General features: G+C 34.5%; 1 long non-coding RNA gene across 3 annotated transcripts in view; it reads right to left on the minus strand.

Moving 5' to 3' along the window:
• LOC137253339 (uncharacterized) overlaps positions 1-23,385 on the minus strand; it is a 104,041-nt gene that overhangs the window by 72,005 nt on the left and 8,651 nt on the right. For all 3 annotated transcript variants that reach the window (XR_010953773.1, XR_010953772.1, XR_010953774.1), the window contains one exon: positions 1,706-2,164. This is a non-coding gene — a long non-coding RNA (uncharacterized lncRNA). The remainder of the gene's footprint in view (positions 1-1,705; positions 2,165-23,385) is intronic.

Below are 23,385 nucleotides of genomic sequence, written 5' to 3' on the forward strand. Positions count from 1 at the left end.
ATTCGACACTACAGTTTGAAAGCAGAGGAAAGGGGATATATCTACATATTTTTGGAGGTAAGACAGTCGGTAGCGTTATACTGTCGACGTGGATGTTCAACATGATCTAATACTATTTACCAGAAGGGAGAAGTTTCGCCATAGGTGACCCAGCACAATTCCTTGGTATTCATAAGAGAATATTCTTCTACACTGTACCCAAATTCAAATATATAACCCCACTTAGAATTGACATATTACAGAGATTTATGTAAATTTACCATAAATTCAATAATTCCGTCTTAAAAACTTTAAAGATTTTTCAAAAAAAAAGTCAAATTTTAAATCCAAAAAACGAAGTACAGTTTTCTTTAATATTCAAATTTATTAAGACAGAGTGCTCGCGTAAGATCTCCTTGAATAAAAAAAAAATAACTTTGGAAAAACCGTGGTTCGGTCCAGGGCCTCAATCCACTTAGGCAAAACTTGAACCGGTTCCTGGGTACCTCTGAACCGCCAAACCGTTTCGGTACAAGCGTTTCAACCCTTTTATACTAAGTGGTACATTGGCAATGCGTATTCAGATGAGCGCTCTTACTAAGGTACTTTGGGATTGACTTTCTTTTCAGAAATAAGATGACATTGCTGCGGCTTTCAAAATGTCTCTAAACGGACTATGGATGGATGTTCATTACATCGAAGTTCGTCCAGCCTTAGCAAGATGGATCGGGGAATTGTTGAATAGCAGGAATATTACACATGCCACCTCTTGACCTGGTGGCGAAGTGTTGTGTAGTGTTAGCAAATTAAACGACACACAAAGTATCAATGACAGCTTCGCTTGAGACCTTACAGCTATAGCAGCATAGCGCCATCAAACTTTAGATGTAAATGATAAAGTTTTCGAATAATTTTTGAATTTTTAAAAGACATGAACAAAGTATAGAACATAGATTTATATTATTGTGACGAATATTAGCAACACTAAGGGATACTATCATCGTTAAGCCAATACTAAGCAGTGACTTGTATGCACATCAACAAATCAATCGTTATGTCTATACATATGTCCAAACAAGCAGCGGAGAGAAATGCACAAACGCATGCATATATCTGAAATACTCCCAAAAGTAGGCAATCATCTGTGGAAGTATCACTCACATATACACGCGCATATGGTTATGCGAGAATCTATAAAATCGTGCATCTGTAGTTATAGCTGGTAAACGAGTAGTAAATTCTAGAAATAGAAACACCTAGAAGTACGCGAACGAGACATCACAGAGTATAAAAGGAGTTAAAGCTGAGTAAGCAGTAATCAGTTTAATCAGTTTGATTTAAGCACGCTACCTGTTGAAAAGTAGAAGTGTTATTGTGAAAGTTTTCTAATAATGACCATTTTGCATTATTGAATATTGGAGTTATTTATTCAACAGTTTAGTGATTCGAACGTTAGCAGAAGGTTACAAATAAGAGGAATTGCACTAAATTCGTTACATTATCTTGAAACTAGACCCCTATGACAAAATTATTTAAATTTAATTATGACTATGGGTATAGTACCCAAAGATTTTCAGAATATTACGAAGAAGTGCATTTTCGCAACTCGGTTACAAAAGATTAAAAGTAAAGCATATATACATGGGTAAGTTTGTTTGTGTGTGTATATGTATGTGTAGTGTAGAATCTATAAATATATTTAAACCGGAAGTAGTGGCACACTCACCCAGCAAATAAGTACAAAAACAACAGCGTGGAAAAAACGCATACACAGTTGGTCTCCGTCAAACGAATGGCCCAGCGGATGCATTGGAGCAATCGAAGCGTATATTGACCCGCGAATGTTGAAAAATGTGAGTGCGCGCGTGTGCATGAAGGCAGCAGTAGGGCGATGAAACGAGGGCAAGCAATAACCGCATGTGGGTACTTTCTGCTTATCGGCGCATAATTTCCAATATTTGTTTTCATTTTATTAGTATTTTTTTTAATCATTTTTAAGTTGTGTGCCTTAAGTAACTTTTTTCTCAGTGATGTTGCTGACGTTGGCGTGCTCATCCCGTTCATTATAAACGCAATATTTGACGGGGTGAATCCATAAAATGTTACCATAAGCCCTTATACAGTTTTAGTGGTTTCGTACTTTATTGATGGTGATTGCAGATTACGGTAAACAAATATGAACGCACTAAAACGAAATATAAATAATATTGAAAAATTAAGCCAGGCAAGTGATATGTGTATAAATATAAGTTTCTATGTAGGTAGATAATTTTGTTTGTGTTTGCACTTATGTTGCAAGCATGTAAATATGTATGTATGTCTAAATGTACTGTATGTTTGAATGGAAAAATTAATGAATGAATTCATTGAGCAAGTCACAATTTAATTCATAAATGCGCTCAATATACATGCGTGTATAAGAGCATTAGGGTGAACGTTTTGTATGAACTTGGTTTGTTTTTTGACAATATGTGCCTTAACGTTTGTGCTAATGTGTCAAAGTGTGTGAAAAATGAGATAACAAAGTACAAGTTAAAGGTCTGTCAAAACTTGTGTTGATTTTGGAAATTTTTTTTGAAGAGTGTTTTAAACATATAACAAGCCTTCGAAAAAATGCGAATTTTGAGTGACTAAAAACTTGTTCTTTATTAGACTAAAATTAATATAGGCTACAAAAGTGCATACACCAAAATTATCTCGGAAAACTCTAAACAAAATGACGTGGCTGAATGCGTTTGTAACACTTCCTACTATCGTAGGAGTGCGGGTTCAAATCCCACTCCCGACAGAAAAGGCTTTGAAGAGATTTACAAGGTATAATCGAAACAGCTGTCGCCTTGTCCGTTCTGAAGTCACATTGTTTAAATTTTTCCCAAATTTTTAAATAAATTATAAAAATAAAAAATTGCTTTAAATAAATGTTTTCATACATTTAAAGCAATACAGGCAATCCCCGATTAACTCATACAATCTAAACAAAATGTTTTCGTAAAACTTTCTCAAATTTTCGAATTTTTTCAAAGACGTTTTGGAGATTGGTTGTTATAGTTTGAACTACAAAATTTAAAGAGGAGTGACTGAAGAATAAGAAATTGCTAATGTCATTGCTCTACAATTTCAACAAACTTTCGACAAGCTGATTCAAAAGTTATCCCAAGTTAAAGCTGGGCAAAAGCATGATAAAAATATTACAAGGTAAAACCGGTGTGAACCAAATGACGTTTGAAAAAATTGTAAAGTTCTCACGTTTTGTTGTCACAACAAAAAATGATAAGTAGACACATTATTATACTCAGCGTGCATTGCAGGCAGAGAATATTAACTTTGATTGGATAACGGTTGGTTGTACAGGTATAAAGGAATCGAGATAGATATAGACTTCCATATATCAAAATCATCAGTATCGAAAAAAAAATTGATTGAGCCATGTCCGTCCGTATGTTTGGGAGTGATTTTAAATTTTTTTTTTAAATTTGAACTTTTTGGTTAATTATTGAGCTCGAGGCCGCAGGGATAAATAAAGCACCACATATTTTGTGGTATTATAATCTATATAATTGGTCGATATTTCGGTTTCAATCTGAAACCATCAACCGGAACAAATGAATGTACTTGAGTCGATCAAGAGAGAATTGAGTTACTCTCTTATTGTTTTATCATGAGACAAAAGTATTTTGTAGAGCAGTTGAATTTCAACAAAAATAAAATTATTAATTTTACAGGAAAATGTATATATATTTTTTTTATTTAAAAATGGTGTTGTAAATTTATTTGAAAAAAATTATTTCGATTTGAAATTAAAAAAAAACTACCTTAATCAGTTTAGGAGTGTATCAAAAAAATAAGTTAGTAAATAACAGACAGCCTAATCAGCATGCATATTTTCTTTCATATAATATGTGCATATGGGCATATTGACACACGAACACTGATAACACTTATTTGTTTTTTTTTTTTTAATTGAGACATTTCAAAAGCATTTTGGAGCCTCCAGTACATCAAACCTGCCGTTGCCGTTTGGCTCTTATATTTCCGGATTCATTTGATTATGTGAGACTGTCATATTTGTATGCTGATTTCTCGTTTCACTGCGTTTTCATTTAAAAAAAAAATCTCTCTCTTCAAAAGTAGCTACAACATGAATATAATCAGGTTGTATTGAGTAATAGCTACCTCGGTAGCGGGAAGCTTACATGAGAGCACTGTGAAAGCAAAAAAACGAATGGTCCCGCAGGTACCAAAAGGAACCGGGACCGAAATACGTTCGCATAGTTCTGACGAAAGTTGAATAGTATAGCATGAAGTGACTTCATGATTTCAACTCATGGTATTCCATGCAACTGCAGCTGAAAGCGTTTTCCAGTATATGAAGGTGTATCACAAGGCCCCCATTTGAAATTGATCAAAACCCGTATTATAACCATTGATAAATAAGCCTTGGTGAGGGATCTCGCTTCACTCACAAGTGATGGTGGCCAAATGACAAGTTAGACTTCAAATTTCCTACAGACGTCTACATTAAATTCAGTTCTACTCACGGGGATATATGATCGGCGTAGCAGTTGCCCAGGAACCCAGGTAAATTTAATCTTAAAATAGTTCGATGAATTCGTTAGCGATATAAGGTATTCCCAAACCATTATCGATTGCACGTCAGTTGGATTTAAGGCTTTAATCGTCCCAATGGTAAAGTTACTGGAGTCAGAATGCGAATAGCCCAAATCACGTAGCCTGATCAACTTGCTAAAGTAATCTAAGCGAACTGAAATGTCCCACCAAGAGTTCTATAGTTTTTTCTTTCGACACTTATAAACATTTGTTTTCGCAGGGCTTGATATGTAGTCAGAACATACGATTCTCAGTAAGTCAGTTGAAAAGGAACAGAGTCCATCTAAAACCAGTTTATATGGCTGTTGCTGATGGAAAAACACGCAACCAAACCGTCTATGCTGCGATAGGCAAATAAAATTTTGCGCATGCGCACAAAACCACAAAGAATGTTAGTCTTAGAAAAGCTACACTCGCTGCAGATCATTAGTAATACCAGCTTTCTGAGAACACGACTTAACCCAACAATTTGCATGAGTCCATGCTACTACCATATATATTGAGGAAGGTAATGGATCATTGTGGCCATGAGAAAACACCTGATGCAATGAAGAATATTGCATTGCAACTGAAAGGAAGACTGCTGCCCACAAAACAACTTTGATATCGAATGCAACCGAGAATTGGGGAGGAAAGCCTTTCCTCAAAACCCATTTTACAAAAGAATAAAACCCCAACATCTTTGCTCGCTCCGGCATAGAACTTCTTCCTGTCCAATTGGCAGCATAGGGAATGGAAGGCTTCTACTGAGTCGGAGAGAGCAAGTGAAGAGCGATTTGTCTTCGAGTATTTATGCAAAGTAACCAAAAGTCGGTAACACCGCTGCATTAGAAAGTCTTCCTGTCTTATTGGCAGTCGAGGAAGTGGACAGCTTCCACTGAGGTGGAGAGATCAAGGGATCAGCGATGTGTCCTTAGGAATGGGAACCAATAGTACTTACAATCGCTCCTGATTAGAAGTTCTTCCTATGCTTTGGGCAGCAAAGAAAGGGTAAGGCTACAGATGGGTTGGCAAGATCAAGATAAGAGTGATTTGTTCTTTGATCTTTAGGATTCAGGATCGAAAGTCCGTAACATAGCTCCGGCTCAGCAGTTTTTAACATCCTTTGGCAGCAGTGACTTCCTCTGTGTTGGAAAGATCGAGTGAATAGTAGGTTAACCTCGAATCTTTAGAACTCGGAATCAAAAGTCCCTTACATTGCTCCGGCTTAGAAGTTCTTCCCACCCTATTGGCAGTAGGGGAAGAGGATTTCCACTAATTTGGAATGATCAGGAGAGTATAGACTCGGTGTTTTGTTTGTTATTAGACGTAACAAAGTTCTGATCATTCATCATTGTAGGTAAAAAAAAAAACCCTAAAGAAAGGATCCATATAACACGGGATACCCTAATACAAATTTTTCACACACACTTACATATCGCTCATTTACTTCAATAGTGTCATAACTCAAAAAACATGACTTTTGAGTTAATACCATACAAACGTACCCAATATCATGATCTATGTTGAATAAAAAAATCTTTGTAATCCCTTAAAAATGAAAATATGCCTTTATATGCGCAACATATGGCAGTTAAAATCTTTCAATGGCTCTCCTGGAAAATTGTGTTTTTTGAGTTATGACACTATTGAAGTAAATGAGCGATATGTATGTATACATTCATGCGGACCTAGTCGCGACGCTTTATCAATTGAAATAGTTAAGTATGAATTTATGAATGAATTAAACCACAAATTCGCCCAAATACATAGGAGATGCATACACCTACAGCCATCTTTATAAGGCGCATGCATACACACATACACATAAACATTCAAAATTGTACAAAAATGTAAAAATTCAAATAAAATAAAACAAATCGTAATGATAGCGAAAAAACGATCGCAATGCATAACGACAACGCCAACACCAACACATCAGCAACAAAAAAATCGACAACGGAAGTGAACTCTGTGCGCTGGTACTGCCACGACAGCAACATCAACGGCGCTATGCCAACAAAAGCAAAAACAAAACAAAAAACCGAGAACAGAAAAATTATTTGTGTTGTTTACAGCAACAGCAAAGTGAAATGAAGCGCGAAAGGAAGTGATCTGTCGTTGCCACCGTTCCTCCACCATGTTGTCACCACCTCCAACAGCATTAGCAGGGCAAGAGAATGCAACTACAACAACCACAAAATATCGATACAAAACTGCGTAAACGGTGGGAAGCGCACATAAATTGGAGCCACAAATGCATGCGAACACAAATTTAATGCGGTTGGCCAATGCTTTGTTGCTTTGGTGCAACTGACTGACTGTGTCGACTGTCTAACTGATGATAGCAAACATTTGAGGAAAATAATGCGAGTACCTACTTAGCGAGGAATAGAGGGGCTCAGTTGTGATCGTCGAAGCACGTTGTATTGTCAAATGACAAATATGTTGATATGAATGTATGTGTGTGCCAATATGCAACAGACAGCGCAGGCTTGCAATTGGAGTTCATTGAAAGTTGCGTAATATGAACCCTGTGGGGAAAAAATCTCTAGGACCAAATATTGACGAGTTTATGTTAACATAATAAGATGACAAGTGAAAGACTCAGAGAGTGGGCATAGACGAAACAACATAATCGGAGTAAGGCTAGGCTAGGACGAGGACGAAGATCAAAACAATTCGACTGCTGTTACAAAGGTTTAACATTCATGGTCAAGGCTCAGATTACTACGGTTTGAATTAGTTTTTACTATGTATGTATGTAACGGAATCTTTGAGCTTAATTTTCACCGGTTTCTAGAAGTCTGATTAATTTGAAACTTTGCATACGTATCAAGGACCGATGACAATGCATTAATGTGATGGTGTGGTGACATAAGGTCAACGGCCATAAGGTCAATTGGCCTTATTACCATTTTGAATGGCCATAAACTTGAGTGAAACTTTGCACACGTGTCAAGGCTTGAAGACATTGCATCAATGTGATGGTGTGGTGACATAAGGTCAACGCACATAAGGTCAATTGGCCTTATTACCAATTACTTTTACATTTTAGAGTTTTGGGTAACGCTTTGTTCCCTCAGCTTGTAATGAAAAACATTCTACGAAGACTGACACATTTTTAAAGATCCCCGGTGGTATCACGTATTCCACGTAATCCATCCCGTTGTAGAGTTCCAGGAGGCTTTTAAAAATGGTTTCCAAGAAACTTCATTCTACTTTGACAGTCGCACAGTAGAGACTCCTCCGTTTGCGCCGCCTCTACAACAATGCAGCTGCGACTTATGGTAATTCCTACCAATTTCATTCGTGCCAGATGAACCCAAATTTTTCACTGCCCGGTGAATAATGCAACTGATCCCAATGTATGCATTATATTCTGCCTAAAAATAGCTAACGGCCACATGTTCCCAGAAACTTAACAGGTATGCAATCGTTTTCATTTATTATCAGCTTCGTCGATAAATTAAATCGGCAGATTCAAGACCCACTCCCTCCACTGATCAACCATGCTCTCGCCGGTGCACCCAGAGCCGCCTGGCAGTCGGAAAATATGGCTACCCTCAGTTTGAAAGAAACTCTGTGGGCTCTGAAGATAGCCGGGAACATTGCAGAATCGCGTTCCTACAACACAGACAATTTTTTTATGATAGAAATGATTACCATTGAGTAAAATCCCTGCAGTCCCAGCACTTATTTAATACGCAGCTGCTGCTGTCTGATAATAAGGAACCCTACTCACACGTATCGGTAGCTACATGTCTGCGAGCATGAATTCATTGCTTCCTTTTTTGGACTTAGATAAATGAAGAAACGTGCATACATACATAAATACCTCCTCCAGACATGTCATTTTAAGTCTTTCCCATGCTGAATAGGAAGTGGAAGTGCAAATCCGACAATAAATAGAAACAATCGCAGAGTAATAGAAATGAAAGTGGAAATGGAAGTACTTAACTGAGGCTTGTGCAGTAATACGCAATATATTTGTGTGTATGTGTATGTGTGCATACAGTGTCGTATCGATAAACCGGATAGCGCGGTATTACGACAATAAAATCAGTAGTCAGTAAAAACAAAAGCAAAAATATGCGTAATGATTAGTTATTTTTAAATTGCTTTTTTAGAATAACTAATCTAAATAATTAAAATCTTTTTAAAATATTAAGATATAGGTAACTTAGTTTTATGAATAACAAAATAGTCCAACTGCAAGTAATCAGAAAGTAATCCTTTTGAATAATAAAGCATGATTATACTCAGATTATTAAAATTAAGATTATTCAGTTGCCTGCACAAGTTTATCTGAATAATCAAATTTGTGAATAACAAAATCTTGATTGGCAAACATGCGACAAGATTAATCTAACTAATAATATTATGATAACTTGTTTTGTGAATATTGAAATAATTACGATACAAAATAGCCAGTAAATTGGTCCATTATATTAAACCTTTTTTATAATCCATATTGATTAATCTATGATTAATCATACTAAGAAGTTTTCTGCTTAATTGATCGGAGCAATACAATTTTCTGGTAATAATATTTATTAAAACTATGATTGGTCAAAAATGTGAGTAGTTAAAAAATAAATGCGTTTAATTAATCGATAATGATTTGTTTCTAATTAATCATATGATTACTGTTTTCTGCATAATTAATCTGAATAATAATATTGTGTGATTATCATATTTTGATTACATAGTTTTTTGAATAACATCATGATTGTTAGCGAAATACGACCAGTCAAGAAATCAATCAGTAAATTAATCGATAATGATTAATCATATGATTCCATAGTTTTTTGCATAATTCATTTAATAATAAAAACCTCTATTAATCAGATATTTATTACCACTTTTTTTATTAATAACATGATGGTTAGTCCAAAATTTAGTAATCTATAGTAAGTATACCACAATTAATTACTTAATCATTACTCAAGGTTTCTGGATGACTAAGTTAACTAAATTATCATTAAATCAAATGGGATTAGTCGGGAAGTAAATAATTTCGATTATCTGTACGAACTTTGATAATTATTTGGCAGAAGAGTTTTTAAAGGGAAGATCTCCACTGAGACTTAATCTCTCTTTGTACTCGTACTTGGCGAAATTCATAGTAAAGTGGGAAAGACTGGCCTACCATGCTATACAACTGCATAAATTGCATATGCAATTGATAATCACTATTCATTCATTTATTATTCATGAGTTATCAAATTTTGACAAATTTTTTGTTTAATGATGGACTTACCTATTTGCAAATAATATTTTTTGGAAACTAAATATAGGTAAATATAAACCTAGCTAAATTTTGAAATTTCTTAAAGGTATTCCGGACTATTTCGTCGGATTGGTGGAACATCGATATATTCGCTATATCATGATTTCTTCCAAAAATACCCTATCTCGCCAAAATATGATGAATTTAAGCTCGGATAAGGTGTTTCTGAAACAAACTCTGAAGTAGAGCGTATTTGAAATGACAGCCGAGATAGGTTGATATTCCACTCAGCAGTCGCTAGGCTAGGAATTTGCCTTGGTAACAACTGTCCATTGTATCGAAACCCAACAGTCAGACCAACATTTATAGACTTTGAAGTATTTTCCAAACGCAAGATGACTAACCGGAAGGAAGTTGCCCAATAACAACAAAGGCAATTCTTATGGGTGCCATTCATTTGTGCATAAGAACTATAACAACAACTACATCTAAAACATGCGCTTGTTGTAGTAATTTGAATTGGAATTGCGATTAAAGTAACAATAAAACTTTTTATTATTTTTTTATTCGTTTACTAATTTGAATATGCTTTTTAGAAGTATCACTTCCGGACGTCAGACTGACCTACAAGCGTGTTTATGTATAAACATACAAATGAGTTCACATATGCGTGTATTTAGGTTTGTATGTATAGGTGGCCCAAAAGTTCAGTTGCGCATTATTAATCATTTAATTGTGTTATAAATATTATTTAAAACTGTTTTTGTAGCATTTCAGCGCAGATAAAATGTATCACTCATATATACATATACATATGTAGGTTAAGTAGTAAGTTTAAGAGGTATGTGGAATACCAAGCTCTTCATCAAGGGGTGAGTAGACTGTTGTGCTAAAGAAGAGATGCACTTTTAGCGATATTCTTCATTAAGATATCTCTATCATTGTTTGGAATAAAATTGTAATAGGAAGTTTTAAAATCAGAGCACGTTACAAGTTTTGTGTGGAGGGGAAAGGAAAGTAAATATTAAAATTCAAAACCGAAATCGAACGGCGAGTTATCAATTTGTTATCGAAGTATTACAAACTTGATATTGACAACAAAAGTTATCGATTTTTTATCGATTTAGTATCAAAAAATGTTCAATTATTTACCGATTTTGTCGATATGTTATTTAAAGTTTTATCGAAACATTATCGATTTGTTTTTAAAAAACTATCTCTCATTTATCAACAAGTTTTCGGTCATTTTTAGAAAAAATATTAATATGTTATCAAAAGGATTCGTTATCGGAGTGCTACCAATTTGTGACCGATTCACTACCGAAAATGTATCGATCTGTCATCGGCGTGTTATCGATTTAGTATCGACGACACATCGGTTTGCTATGAAACGAAAACCTCAGTTCCTTTCTCATAAACATGAATTTCTTTGCAGAGCAATCTACTTGTTTTTAGTGCTTTTCAGTCTAAAGGTAAATTACCCTGACCTATTATGGTATCTCAGTGGCTTTCAATAACAAGCCGCATCAAGCTTTTGATCCTGCTATGAGGGGCAAGAAAATGAGACCAATGGTTACTCACTGGTTGCTTTCGATGCAAAAGATAAGGAAAATCAAGATACATCTGGGGGGAAGGCTGAGTAGATTTTACCCCGCTATGGGATGTCATCAAGAAGGTGTAGCTCTCCTCTTTAGGGGGCACTTATCATCGATTACTTTCTTTAACTCTTATAAACACATGCAATTGGGACAAAAGGATATCATATGACCTAGTAATCTGATGATTAGTGACCAATCCTACTACTCTGATGGGCTTTCTATAGAACTCCTCTCAATTATCGTTATCAAAGCCACATTAATGCGCCCCATGATGGGCTCCACTTTTGATTTATATAAAAATGTTCGACGTTGCAAAAGTTAGGAGATTCGATAAGTGTTAAGCTTATTAGCTCAAAAGCGAAACAGGATTGCATACTAGGGCCGAAATTAACATTTTAATCAATGTGGCCAATTAATTTTTTAAATAAAATCGTTAAAATATCAACATCAATGCTCTACCTCAAAAATAAATAAGTGAAAATTTTAGCACAAAAATAAAATTTTTATTTATATTCAAATCTTCAATTGAATATCTTTTCTTAAAAAAGGAAGATTGATTACCAGCTCTTATGACAACGTTGATTACACACCTTAGCTGCTTTTCACCTGCTCAAAAACAATTTCAGCCAAAGCGGATACGTTGTAGATACTTTCATTGTACATACGTACAATTTCGCTCTCTTTACATACTAAATAGCTGCATGCATAAGTACTAATTTATATTCATTATTCGTTTTTATATTTTTATCACCATCACCATCGCATTTGTACTGTCTCAGGGTCAGCGTAATAAAAGGTGAAATTTCACATACAAAAAAAAAAAAAAATCCCAAATAATACTCAATGAAAGGACGTCAAAAGATATTACAAGGTTGCCGCTTGATCTGTGCGTCATCAAAACAGAAAACCAATTTGTATACAAAATAAGAACTATTGAGGGAATACCAGAGGCAAAAATAATGAAAAATTTTGGAAAAGAACGAATATTGATTTTAGTAAAATATCCAAGTGTACATTTGTATTGAGTACATACATGTTTCCTGTTTTAATATACATTAGAGCGGGTCAAATTTGTTTTCCATCAGGAGTATAGCAAAAACGTAATCTACAGATGATTCTAAGAAAAATTGCTGAAGACGCCATAGCTCTAAGTCCGATTTCGAGGTCCCGATTTTTGCGAAATAGATATTTTGCCATATGAACGTAGGGTTTGGCCAAAAAATATTCATAGCTTCTGATAGAATAATAAGAAAAATATCATATTGGGCTTACTTTAAAGGTATTTTACGCGCATTTCAGAATCTGTATTAATATCTATAATGTTTTTTAATTTTAGTAGAGATATCAGATAACTATTATATGTATATCCATTTTTAACAATTTCTTATGGATTTTTTTTTTCTTTACAGCTAAAATAAGTTCAGAATATTTCCAACAACTTTCATTCAGACAGTTTTTCTTTTGTCGAATTCGTTTTAGTAGAGAAAAATTAAAAAAAAAAACCTATATTTTCAAGTAATAAGCAAAAAACACAATTTTTATAATTTTAATGTAATTTATTTAAAAAATTATTTTTTACTTCGAACTGACCCATGGTTCAATTATTTGGTTGGCTCATCTCATCAGCTGATTTATTTCATTGCATGGCCGAAGGAATTGTCAAAAGGAGATGGCAAACTCAAAATGAAACCAACACATTGGCAACATTTTCTTACACATACAAAAACTGCTAAATTTTATGTTTCCATTCCATATAATTCGCACCAACACCAATACACAGATTTTGACAATTTTGACAAATTGAACAGACATATTTTGTTGCTTTACAGATGAGCCAAACATATAATTGAACCATGGAACTGGCCATTTCAAAGTATTTTTCAAAATAAAAGTAATGTTATGTTATTATTTTTTAAAATCGTTTTTGTGCTCCGTTCGAGGTTGTTTTTCACGACTTTCTGCTGTAACAGCCATAACACCTTCACCTTTTTTTCTATAACACGTTTGGAAACAGCTGTGAACAGCTGTACATATCTTTCTGTTCCTTGTTTATGCATTGAAATATTAGGATCATCTAGTGCTGGCTCATCATAATCTAAGAATTGTACCAAGTGATCGTATGGAATATTTCTTGTGAATGCCGGTTCGGATCGTAAATTATCATCAAGCAGATCAATCATATCACTATAATCTAAAGCATTAAAATTGATATTCAGCCCTATTCTGCATTTCGACTTGGATTGGAAGTTTTTCGATTTGGCAATTTTGATATTCTGTGTTCCAATCTCTTTCGATCTAACTTCGAATCGTTCGATTTTGTGTATTCTGCATTTCGATCGTAGTTCCGTTTTTCTAAGTTGCAAATTAGTTGGCGGAAAGATATTTTCTTTTTATTTTTTTATTAATTTATAAAGGAATTTTAACAAAAATGTAAGTAAAACTTGTTAAGAAACGTAGAATGCTTGATGATTATTATTTTTTACATGTTTCCAGGTCAAAAACAACATGTCGATGTCGAATTCCTTGGACGTATGTATTTGCCCCGCAAAAGTATCAAACACATACTTGAAACATCCTTATTAAGTCGAAAGTTTTTTTTGAACCTAAATAAGAAAATAAGTCATTAAACTTTACCACTTTTAAGTTTAATTTCTTACAATTCGTCACTCATCTCAATTGGATTACACAAATCTCACAATATTTGCCTTTCCATTCTCGCCTGGCCATTTTCGTATGCGTTGCTTTCCATCTCCACAAATAATGCCGCGGCTATTGATTCCATTATAATAGACAGCTATAATTTGTGTCTGTTTTTTGGGTCCAGTTATATGCCAAAGCAAGCTGCCGGAGTAGAGGAAGGTGAAGCGAAAACGTAAACAATCCTTGCGGAAAGAATAAATAAATCTTTATAAAGTATTTTAGGCCAGTGTAATGAAATTAACATCCATAAAATTCAGAAAATGTCTATTATATTCGTGCAGGAATCCGTTTTAACAAAACTTGGTGGCCACGGCAGGGAATTGGCCAAAAGAACCACAAAAACACACTTACAATTATGAAAGCACTTCACTCAAAAAAATATAACACTGCGGCAATATATTCTATTGCTTTTTTTTGTACAAAATGGCGTGGATAATAAAATATTAACGTTTTTCAGTGTTTTTTACAAATTTTCTTTAATTTATTTTGTTCCAATTTTCGCACATTCCGTACAAACAGCTGATTTCGAAAAATCATTTGCTCTTCCTCTTCTCGTTACGATTCCGTCGTAATGCAGAATACCCAACTTCGATTAAAGCGGAGCGTAGAACGGGAACGTAATCGAAATGCAGAATAGGGGTGAATATAAACTGCAAGAGTACGATTGCTATAAATTCCTGAACTTTTTCTCTGTTTTTAATGCTTTTGTGATATTTTTCAATTAAAAAATTTAGTTTTCTTAGAATACGTCTATCAAATAGTTGAATATTAAGTTTATTCCAATTTTCAACCAATTTATCAATTACATAAGGAGTAAAATTTTTATGCGAACACATTTTACTTTGAATTTTAGCATGATCACTTAAAAAGAAATAAAATCTTAAAATTTCACGAATAGACGGTAAATTCAGATTATTTAATTCACTTGATAAACCAAATGCGATAATATCGTGTTCAAGTATATGTGATAAAGTGGATTCAGTTGATGTAGAAGGATTTGGTTCATCCATTTTAAATTTAAATACAAAAAGCTATAAAGAAAACAAAAAAATTCTATAAGAAACTTATTAAAAATGATGATATAGTAGTTAAAATTTCATTTTAGGCTAATTTCTCATAAGTTAAGCCTGATATCTCTACTAAAACTCAAAAACACTATAGTTATCAATAAAGATTCTGAAATTAATGTAAAATACCTTTAAAGTAAGCCCAATATGATAATTTTCCTATATGTAATTCTATCAGAAGCTATGAAGATCTTTTGGCCAAACCCTACATTCATATGGCAAAATATCTATTTTGCAAAAATCGGGACCTCGAGATCGGACTTAGAACTATGGTGTCTTCAACAATTTTTCTTGGAATGATCTGTAGATTACGTTTTTGCTATACTCCTGATGGAAAAAAATCCATCCATACAATTTGACCCGCTCTAATATTCATTATCGTACATTCTTATAAATTTGCATTAATCAATTGGTATTCCCAATTTTTGTTGTTATATCGGCCTACTGAGTTGTAAGATCGCGGGTTTGAATCGAGCTCAAGGCCTAACAATAATTATTTTACCATTATTATTGTTATGATACATTTTTCTTAGATAATTGAAAAAATTTTAAATTAGAATAGAAGAAAGAAAAAATTTAGACAACTGCCAAAACTCGTTGTATAGATCCATTTCGGGAACTGTTAAATTCCTTCATCGGCAACGTTTCGGTTCTTGCCAATTGATATTCACAGCACTGCGACATCTGTTGCAGAATAGCTGTGAAAATTGGACTTGTTTCATTGCAATGATGGCCATAGTGTCATATTTTATTGACACTTTTCCCCGTGCTCTGGTATGTATTAACAATTTTTATTGTTATCTTTCAATTAAGAAAAAATGTATCATATCAATAATAATGATAAATTAATTATTGTTAGGCCTTGAGCTCGATTCAAACCCGCAATTGGTATTCCCTTCAATTCTTTTTTGGCTTTTTTGTTATACAAAATGACTGGCAGATCAAGAAGAAACCTTGTAATATTTTGGCATCATTCCAATTTCATTGTGGTCACATGTATGAGAAATAAGCAAAAAAATACTGCTATATTTTATAGATCGACAATCGTCCGAATTAGCGCTAGAAAAGGCGACTTCCATGTATATTTACACACTTACAAAGCATAAAATCCCGAAACACATAATCCAGACTTGATCAAATCCCGTCCAATCATAATCCAGATATGACCAAATGTTAACCTTTCGTAATCTAGACTCGACCAAATTCTGACCATACTTAACTCCGAAATCGAAAAATCCGGCGTTTTGGAAGATTCTGAGATCGATCGTTCTTCGAACAAATTCAAATGTTTTCTGAGATGAGCAAGGATTCTAAAGGTTTTTTATAATTCAGAGTTGTGGCCTAAAAACGGCTTTTCATTAGCTACATGGGCGACTTGGGGTCACGAAGCCAGTGTCATCTATAAAATCAATTTGAGATAAAAGCGCCAACTGTTAAATTTTTTTATTGCCAGCAGCGAATTTGATAATTATTGCTTACTTGTTATCGTATTCCACATAAAAAGATTAAAAATCAAACTGATCATCATGCGTTGGTTTAACACTTCTTATATATCCCGTCAGTGTGCTAGAGTTCCCTAACTTTTTTAATTCTACGAGCGTCTGGATTATTCGCATATGACATTATCAAATACTTCACTGATTAATCGGTTGGTAGCTCCTTTTTACGTTGTACACGTGACGCTATCGCTATTGACTTCGTTTCTGCATAGATGTACGTGAAGCTTTTGATATCAACTGAACGATGTAATGTGCCATTGGAGCATATTTCTCACTTATGCTAATACCGTTGAATGCAGTTGTGATTGTGATAGAACTTCTACAGAGACAGAGGAAGTGTTCAACACTTTCTATATCATCGGAAAATATGGAAAAATCTTTCAAAAGTTGATGCCAATGTTTTTAACATAAGTCCTGGTACCTTATTTGGGTGTTTTTGTCGTCAAACGAATTGTGGTAACACTATAGACACATTTAGTCTATTCACCGACCATTTCAAACTAAGCAATCTAATCTGAGGCCAATATTAAAATTCATAGAATGGATTACTCATCAAAGCTTCCTTCTTACGGCCCGATTCTTAGCGTTACCGGTAAAATAGTACCCAGAACATTATGTAACCGAAAATCGTTACCAGTTGTTTTATTCGCGATTCTAGCCAAAGTGGTAACGCTGTCATCACCGAAAAACTCACCAGTGTCTGTGGTGAAATTTAAAAGTTTGTTTTCTTCGCTTTACCCATGGCGGAACGATACAAGGTGGCAGCATGGGACAGCTGAATATAAACTTTTTTTATTTAATTTGATACATCAACTTCCGTCGCAGTACGATTTTGACATTTGTCCATCGAATTTAAAAACCGAAGTACATGGAATTTTTATTTATGTTTGTAGGTATGTCACCATGCTGCCACCGTGTATGGTTCCGCCATGGCTTTACCGAAAATGTGTCACTCGTAGATACGACGTTAACGAATAAACGGGACGATGTGTATATCCATATGTGCATACATACATACGTTTTTACATAGTTATATTGTAATATATACTGTGAAAGTACATGGAAACAAATATATATAGCAAGAGGCAACACTTTTTTACTATTATGTTTACTGATTTGCGCTCACAATTCTTTATTTTTCAGTATTGCCTTTTTCTAAATAACAGCTTTTGTGTGGTTACATCGATGTTACCACCTATTTTAGTGGGTAAACAATTATACGGCTACTTTCGTGGGCAGAATACCAAAAGGGTACAAAAGATACCACATGAAAAAAGTTGCCGTGGTGAAGAAATTTGTTATCACATTAGAATCAGGCTGTTATTGTGAATATTTACAAACCTCCAAAATCTTTATTGCGCATTAAAATAAGCTGCGACAATATGTAGGAAGAGGTACATATGTACATATATATGTACATACATATGTAAGTTGGTATTTATTATGTACGTACAAAACGAAATCAACCTTCGAGAGTAGTTGCCTTAAGCAATATTTAAATGCTCTACATATAAACTACACATGTGTATGTACATATGTATACTCAATACGTACATATACATACATATGTAACTACTACTTGAAGCTCTGCTAATACACATTTATTACAATACTCCATATATTTTTGGACAAATTAATACAACCAATTTATTGAATATAACCACATGAATGCTAGTTCTTTAGGTCTTTTGTCCATGAATCCTCTTATTGAAAATTTACATTTAAAACATAACGCCTAAAAACATGCAACAATGGAAGTGAAGTGAAATGGCAATTAATACAAAACTTTTTTGATGGATAAGCTCAGACTAAGAGATTGGTGAAAGATATATGCGAGGAGATTAAGGCCAGACTTCTAATTTAACTTATAATGTGTTAATTAAAATTTTTTTTTACATATTAGTGGTAGATACCTGCAATATTAAGCCACTGCTGAAACCGTTTTTATTTCTGAAGTGTTTTTGATGACATCTCCCTATGATGATTTGAAACTGGAACCTTCAGTATGGTAGCGTATCTACATACCACGGCTATTTTTATGCCAATGATATGACTATACGAAACAAGCGCCTTAATGTATGCTTTAGATTTTCACGTCAATTGTAGGCAATACGCGAGCGCGGTATGGTACTATTGGAACAGCCTGATGAGCGCTCCTCAATGACATAAAAGGGATCACGGGAATTAATTGAGCCAGCTGGCAATGTTAAACCATATTTAAAATTGCACTGAAGAAGTGAATCCGTATCGTGACATATGATCCGTGATCGAACGCCTTTTTTACGAAGGACAACGCGTACCCACTAGATCCATAATATATATTATAATTATTTTAAATAGTTTGATAGCCTAATTTTTATCGCTTGAGTGAAAATAAATTTCGATCCGTGATCGTAAGTGATGTTACGGGCCCTGGGTATTTGGGGTTATTGAAATATTGTTCTGCTTCTCTTAACTTTATTTTAATAAACAATATTAGCTGCACTAGAAAAATATATCACATTATATTACCACAATACTAAGAGCTACTTGGCCAGACTTATACTAATTTCACACAGACGGCTTATTGAATAATAAAGGCAGTTTTCTACATTAAGACGCTTATTGAGCTCAATCTTCCCTACAAAATTCGAATCTATTATTATTTCATTAGTAGCTAATCGAATGCCTAATGAAGTCAAAAGCACAATGCAACTCTGTTGGCAGCGTTCCGTTTCCGTTTCTTAGTTTTCAAAGCAAATGTCATTGTCTGCATGGCGGAACGATAAAGGTGGCCGCATCGAACAGCTGATTATAACCTTCTTTATTTGATTTGATACATCAGCTACCGGCGCAGTACGATTTTGACATTTGTCCATCGAATTTACAAGTACATGGAATTTTTTTTGTTTGTAGGTATGTCACCATGCTCCCACCTTGTATCGTTCCGCCATGATTGTCTGTCTCATCCTTCATACTAATCGAGCAGTTACTTCTGTGTGAAAGCAAAAAATTTACGATTTCTTTAGCAGATGAAATGAGATCATTAAGTTTCTGTGTGAAAACAGTATTAAATGGAAGAATGACAAGAAATCTACTGAGTTGAACTATGGCTGACACTCGTAAACTAAAAGCGGTCTAAACCGGTCATTGGGCTCTAGATACACATGCGTGAAGGATGGGTATTCCGCGTAATGACCACTGAAGAAGTTGTAAAGACAGAGCTACCATAGAGACTGTTGAGTACTTTCTGTGTAAATTTCCGGCTCTAGCTGGAACACGTCTAAGATGCTGGACAAGACGAATTTCAAATATTCTTGATTTAGTAAACAACTCAGCCTAAGGTTCCTTAGGAAACATTTGTTCAAAATTTCTCTTTGTACGATTTTATTGATTTTTTTTCAGGAAGACATTGAGGTTGCAGCGTCATATTGCGAATGTTGTTTTGTTAAGCAACTCTATATCTCGAACACAAAATTTTCGAAAGCTTCGATATTGGAGGGTCAAAGTCTAAAAATGAAATGTTTAGGGACAATTATTTTGCGATATTCTACAATTTTAAAACCCACTGCGAATTATGTAGTAATAAAAAATTGTTCAGGCTTTTTTAATCAGATATCACACACAAACCACTACAGCAAAAATGTCACTTACGCTATTATCACAAAAATTTTACCCACCCTACCCCTTATCTGTGGGCAAACAAAAACATACAGCTGTCCACACGAAAATATCAACAAATTTTAGTTGCCGTATTCTTCTTTCTTTTATTTTTGCTGTTAAAAAAAAACCAACCAATTCATAAGTTTTCAAAAAATTTCAAGTTCGAAAAAATTCGAAGTTCGAAAAAATCTTTGAGTAGTTTCATAGTATGTCGTTTGTACTGAAATTAAGTCTAATAATTATTAACTTAAGTCAATTAAAATCTATAGAAAAAACTTGTCTAAAATCATCCGAAATTTCGAGACTTAAAACTTATTCTTTACTAAAATTTATTGCAATTGAAAATCATAAACAAATGAGCCAAGATCCCGCATTCCGGAATTGTTGTATTTGTAATCGAATTTGAAAAAAAAAGTTTGGTGACGTAGCGTTTTTGAAGTTATTCGTTTTATTACATTTCTCTCACATTTCGCTACCAGTGTTCGGAGTATTTAAAACTGTTACCTAAAAGTAAACGAATACGCCGGAGTAAAAATTAAATTTTCGGAGTATATTTTTTTCCATTTTGAAAGCGGACGAACAACTAGCATCAAATTGATTTGGTGGCTTTGCAAACCCCTCGATTGTGTTTTTACCATGAAATGTTTCTCAGCAAAAAGGTTATCTGCCTTATCAGGTGCACATGGAGTCGGTTGCAAGACCGGGGCAGATTCCTGTAGGAACGATAATGGCGACATGATAACTGACGTACAGTGTGGGGGAAGACGAACCCGATACCCCGATCGCCGATGATGAAAAATACGCTCCAACATCCGACTATGGTGACGTGAGAATAGCAATATCACGGCTAAAAAATCACAAGGTGCCAAGTAATGACGGGATACCCGCCGGGCTGATCAAACATGGAGGCGAAGAGTGGGTATAAAATAAAGAAGCAAAAAAGTGGGTCTTGCAGTAAATATGGACAAGACGAAGTACTTGCTGTCATCGTGGCCTTTGTAGTCACGACACCGTTGATGGATATAAATTCAAGACTGTGAAGAATTTCGTCAATTTGGGAAGCAGCATTAAAATCAAAAACAATGCCGGCCTAGAAATCGAATGGATAATAACTCCTGCCAACAAGTGCTTCTTTAAGCAATTGGAAAGTAAAGTCCTTTCTCGACGAACAAAATTCGTGCTCTATAAGTCATCCATCATACCTGTCCTGATGTATGGCTCGGAATCATGGAAGGTGTCGAGAGAAGATGACTCTTGGAGTATTGAAGAGAAAGGTTCTCCGGAAGATTTATAATCCTATCCGTGATGTCGACGGCGGGTATCGAAGGAGGTATAATGATGAGCTATATGAGCTTTTCGCAGATATGACGAGAGTGCAGGGAATAAAAACGGAAAGCTAGGTCATGTTATGCGGATGAACTAATACGCTCCGACAGTTTGTAAATAGAGGAAAAAGAAGATCTTCACTGAGTTAGGAGAGACAGTTGGAGGAAGATTTGACCTCGCTTGGTGCTCCCAATGGTTATCGCAGAACAGGGTTATCTGACCTTACTGACTAAACGTACATCATTTTTATATAAAACTTCAAGAATTGCTGTATGTTGAATTTTGGCAGAATTTACAGATCGCTTCCGGACACATTTTTTGCTTACATTTTACTCCTTCTATTATTCTATACGAAAAAAGTACAAAAACTGTGAGTAAAATGTGAACAAACATGTCTTAAGTCACGAACAATGAATTCACGTCATTTCATCCAATCGTCACTTATAAACAATCAGCTTTTCCTACGTATTAGTAGTAGGCACACAGGCGGTGTGCTAATATATATAAATGAAACAACTGAATACTCAATAAGTTACAACAGAACATTAAACAAGAACATCTGGTGTATTATACTAAAAGTTAAAAATATTTTCCCCCAATATCAAATAGCTCTGATATATCACTCACCGAGCTCAAGTGATGCAGAATTTATAACGTACTTATACGACATTTTAAATAATAACTGCGTAACACAGGATAATATTATCTTCGTGGGCGATTTCAATATAAACCTTTACAAGAGCACAACTTATAGTAAACAGTTAGTTGACTTATTTCGATCCTTTGCTATGGATCAGAAAATAGATTTTTATACACGAAAGGGCGATAAGACAGATACATTGATCGACTTGTTATTTACAGATAGTAGCTCTATATCATGTTTAAAATTAGAAGAGTTTCAGATTTCAGATCATGAAACGATTAAATTCAAAATCAAATTACATAAGTTATTTCAGATGAGAACGAAGAGAACAATAATTTCCTGGGAAAATTATACAAGCGACAGCCTTGTTGATGAATTACGCCAGCTTAACTACACTGACTTTGAAAATCTGAGCATCGAAAATAAGGCAACATTCCTATATAATACGCTATCAAGCGCAGTGACCACCCTGACATACTCTAAAGAAGTCAGTGTCAAACTTATGAACAAGTGGTATGATTTTGAGCTGGCTAACTTAAATAAACGTAAGCTAAATCTTTACAAGATCAGCCTATCCACTGGAGAATGGAGTGAATATTATAGTGCGAAACGCCAATATAAACGGCTAATTAAGATAAAAAAAGCCAAGTACATGGAAAACAAAATCAACCATAGTGCTGGTGATAGTAAGGTCATGTGGAAAAACTTGAAAAATTCCATAAGCATGGCTAAAGAAAATAATGGTATTAAAAAAATTTAAATAAACGACCAACTCTACACAGAGGAAAATGAAATAGCGCAGTCTTTGAATGACTATTTCATTGATAGTATATTGGAGATTAGCATGAATATTCCTACTTCTTTTAGTAATGAAGGTACTATAGATGAGCAAAATGGCCGTAATGTTTTTAAGTTTCAGAAAGTATCCACTTCAGAGATAGTTGATATAGTAAGTAAGTTTAAAAATAAAAATGGAGGGAAGAAACTTGTGTCGGAAGGAGTCGTTAAATACTCCATAACGTATACAGGTTTCTTCTATTCTCAACTTGTTAATGAGAGCTTAGATAAAGGTCTCGTTCCTAGTTTATGGAAATCTTCTATAGTTGTGCCA

Source organism: Eurosta solidaginis, chromosome 5 (assembly GCF_040869045.1).
Source record: "Eurosta solidaginis isolate ZX-2024a chromosome 5, ASM4086904v1, whole genome shotgun sequence".
Lineage (NCBI taxonomy): Eukaryota > Metazoa > Arthropoda > Insecta > Diptera > Tephritidae > Eurosta > Eurosta solidaginis.